Source organism: Leptonychotes weddellii, unplaced genomic scaffold, assembly GCF_054177405.1.
Source record: "Leptonychotes weddellii isolate Sample4059 unplaced genomic scaffold, ASM5417740v2 HiC_scaffold_1055, whole genome shotgun sequence".
Taxonomy (NCBI): Eukaryota; Metazoa; Chordata; class Mammalia; order Carnivora; family Phocidae; genus Leptonychotes; species Leptonychotes weddellii.
Window position 1 is genome coordinate 10,934 of NW_027682367.1, and position 3,737 is coordinate 14,670.

Consider the following 3,737-nt stretch of genomic DNA (forward strand, 5'->3'; position numbering starts at 1 on the left):
AACAAATACCCCCATTGGGTATCTACCACTTATCTTTCATATCTCAGATTAAATGTCACTTCCTTAGTGAGGACATTCCTGACTACACAATCCCAAGTAGGTACCTTTTGTATTCAGTATATATACCTTTCCTTTGTAACTCTTATCAAAATTTTTTATCATTTAGGGGCGCCTGGGTGGCTTGGTCGGTTAAGCGGCTGCCTTCGGCTCAGGTCATGATACCAGGGTCCTGGGATCGAGCCCCGCATCGGGCTCCCTGCTTGGTGGGGAGCCTGCTTCTCCCTCTCGCTCTGTCTGCCACTCTGCCTACTTACGCTCTCTGTCTCTGTTAAATAAATAAATAAATAAATAAATAAATAAATAAATCTTTAAAAAAAAATTTTTTTATCATTTAATTATTAGAAGTTTACTTGTTTAAAGCCTATTTCTCCCACTAGACTGTAAGCTCTATGAACATCCAAATTGTGTCTCTTTGATACAATTCAATGCTAAGTACAGTGATCGGTACATAGATGATAAATATATATTTATAAAAGAATAAACTAATAATTCTCATGTCATGGGAAGGACTTCATGTGGAAAAGAGCTTGGTTTTTTGGAAGAATTAAAAGACCAATATGGTTGGATCATCATAAGCAAAAAGGAAAGAGGCTGAAGATGATGTAGGCTTTTTCCATAGATGCTATTTTTATTGCAAGACAGTTTTTAGCCACTGACAGTATTTTAAAAAAGGGAGTGGCAATATTGTCAAAATTCAGTTCAGACGTTAACTTTTACATCAGAAACTAATGGCTTCCCATGACACATTATTCCTTTCTCCATCTAATAAAAACCTTTTTTTTTTTTTTTTGAGAGAGAGGGGCAGAGGGAGAGGGAGAGAGAGCATTCCAAGCAAATTCCATTCCCAGCATGGAGTCCGTTGCGGGGCTCCATCTCACTACCCTCTAAGATCATGACCCAAGCTGAAACCAAAAGTCAGACACTCAACCAACTGAGCCACCCAGGCACTCCTAAAACCAATTTTTAACTGGATGCATGACCACCCAACTCAAAGATTGCCTTTCCCAGACCTACCTGTAGGTCAGGGGTGGTCATCTCATTAAGTTCTGGCCAATGAGATGGAGTAGAAGTTTGGAACAACTGGCGGGGGGGAGAGTGAAGCAGGGATCAGGAGTGATAGTCAAGATAATAGCAGCACTTATTTTGCATTTACAACATGCCAGGAAGCATTTTAAGTCCTTTACATATGCTGGAAGCAGCAGGACCTGTTTGAGAAACTGCAAATGGTTTGGCATCCCAATAGAACAAAGTAGGTGTAGATTAGGGCATAGAAGAGGCAGAATATTTAGAGAATAATCAAAGGGCAGATTGCAATAAGCCTTGTGTTCCATCTTATGAAGTGAAAACTTCAAACCAAGGGCAATGGATTTAAAGTGAGGCATAACCTGATCAGATAGGTTTTGAGAACTGCACTTGGAGAACAGTGTGGACAATGGAAAGAGAAGATCTGTCACGGGTTTACAGTAATTGTCCAGGTGAGGGATTCTTTTGTAAAGAAATATATGAATTGGGGCACCTGGGTGGCTCAGTCGGTTAGGTGTCTGCCTTTGGCTCGGGTTGTGATCCCCAGGTCCTGGGATCGAGCCCCATGCTGTCAGGCTCTCTGCTCCATGGGGAACCTGCTTCTCCCTCTCCTTCTGCTTGCTGCGCCCCCTGCTTGTGTGTGCTCTGGCCCCCTCTCTGTCAAACAAACAAATAAATAAATAAATAAAAATAAATATATGAATTAACACATTTGGAATCTTTTTGACAGATCACATAGGACTTTGTGATGACTTATTAAGTGAAATGTCTTTAGGGAGTTATTACCATAGAATTTCTATTGTTGGAAACATACTTTAAATGTATATTAAGAAACAAGTTCACCAAGACCTTAGCTCTATAATATATAACACGTGTTTTGGTATGGAATAAACTGGTACTTGAGTTGCGAGTTTAAGTGTTAAAGGCAAGGACCCTGCAAGAAACTTCTATGGGCAGCTGTTCTAAAATTCTTTGAAGTTCTCAAAATAGTTCAATGCTGTCTATATAAAAATTTTCCCCTTCTATTTCCAAGCTCTCCTCTCAGACAGTCCTGATATTGGAATGAGGAAAGGTAGAAAGAAGTAGAAAGAAGGATATTCCTCAAAATGATTACTTGCCTTCTGTAGACTAAGCCTAGAAATATAGGACATCTGCTGTAATAAATAACTTTGAGCGAGCACATTTCAGTTTATAGTGAATGTGCTTTATATTTCACATCTAGCTTGTAATTCTCTACTAAAATTTGAAATTCTAGGCCCTGGAATTTGATTTAAAGGTATGTAAGATAAAGACAGGCAATCCCTAAGATTTCTTTAAAAAATAAAGTTACAATGATTCAAAATAGCAAACACTTCTATTGTATGCGATTGGCATTGTTCTATGCCTCTTACATGTATAAACTAAACTAGTCCTCATAACAATACCATGATGTGTTTACTATTATCACTCCCATTTTAAAACTGAGGAAATCGGGGCGCCTGGGTGGCTCAGTTGGTTAAGCGACTGCCTTCAGCTCAGGTCATGATCCTGGAGTCCCAGGATCGAGTCCCAGGATCGAGTCCCGCATCGGGCTCCCTGCTCGGCAGGGAGCCTGCTTCTCCCTCTGACCCTCCCCCCTCTCATGTGCTCTCTGTCTCTCTCATTCTCTCTGTCTCAAATAAATAAATAAAATCTTAAAAAAAAAAAAAACTGAGGAAATCAAGGCAGAGGTTAAATTACTTGGCCCCAAATCACATGGCTAGTAAGTGACAGAGCTATGATTTGGACCTACACAATTTGGCTGTAGAAACTGTGATTATAGAATGACGCTTGCCACTGATTTATTAACCTTAATAGATTAATGCACTTGCATATTCAAATTGCTCTGACCTGTAATTTCAGTGTATTACAATGAGCTATTAGATTAATAACTGATGAATACAAATGTGAAGAGTACAGCAAGTTGTACTCACAATCATATAGAAAGTAAAGGGAAAAAAGTTTGTCAGCCAGTAGGCACTGATGTTACTGTTATTTTCAAGTTTGTTTTTTTCCTTTCTAAAATGTCCACGGAGACTGCAAGCATCACTTGGGTTGGGTCCACCTTTCTTGCCTGTTTTTTTTTTTTTTCATTTATGCATTTTTATTTGCTGATGTTTTTATCAGTACACTAAAACTAAATTTTGGAGACACTGGATATCATTAGTTTGGATACCATTAGTTTATTATAAAAGAGAGACATGAAAATTATTTACATGATGAAAGATTTCACAACTTCACTGGAATGGGCAGCTTCACTTCATGCCATTTTAATAATGATTTCAGTCGACATATTTTCCGAGAATGTCACCATCTCTAAATAAGAAATAATCCTTGTCATCTAGAACTACTTTGGTGCCTCCATATTCTGGGAGAAGAACTTTATCTCCAACTTTCACACTAACTGGTTGAATCTCTCCACCCTTTCCTTTAGAGTCCGATCCAACAGCTACTACTGTTGCTTGCAACACTTTTCCTTGAGATTTTTCTGGAAGCATAATACCTCCTTTGGTTACAGTTTCAGCTGCGCTCCTTTCAACTAAAACTCGGTCAAAGAGGGGAAGAAACTTTCTAAACGCCTGCCCTGCCATGACGCCGACCGCCGCAGTTGGTACTCTGCTCTGGAGCTGCCGCCT

The 3,737-nt window shown here is 39.3% G+C and overlaps 1 pseudogene; it reads right to left on the minus strand.

The window, feature by feature from the left end:
• Positions 1 to 3,259: 3,259 nt before the first annotated feature.
• On the minus strand, positions 3,260 to 3,731 carry LOC102749563 (10 kDa heat shock protein, mitochondrial pseudogene; annotated as a pseudogene).
• Positions 3,732 to 3,737: the final 6 nt, after the last annotated feature.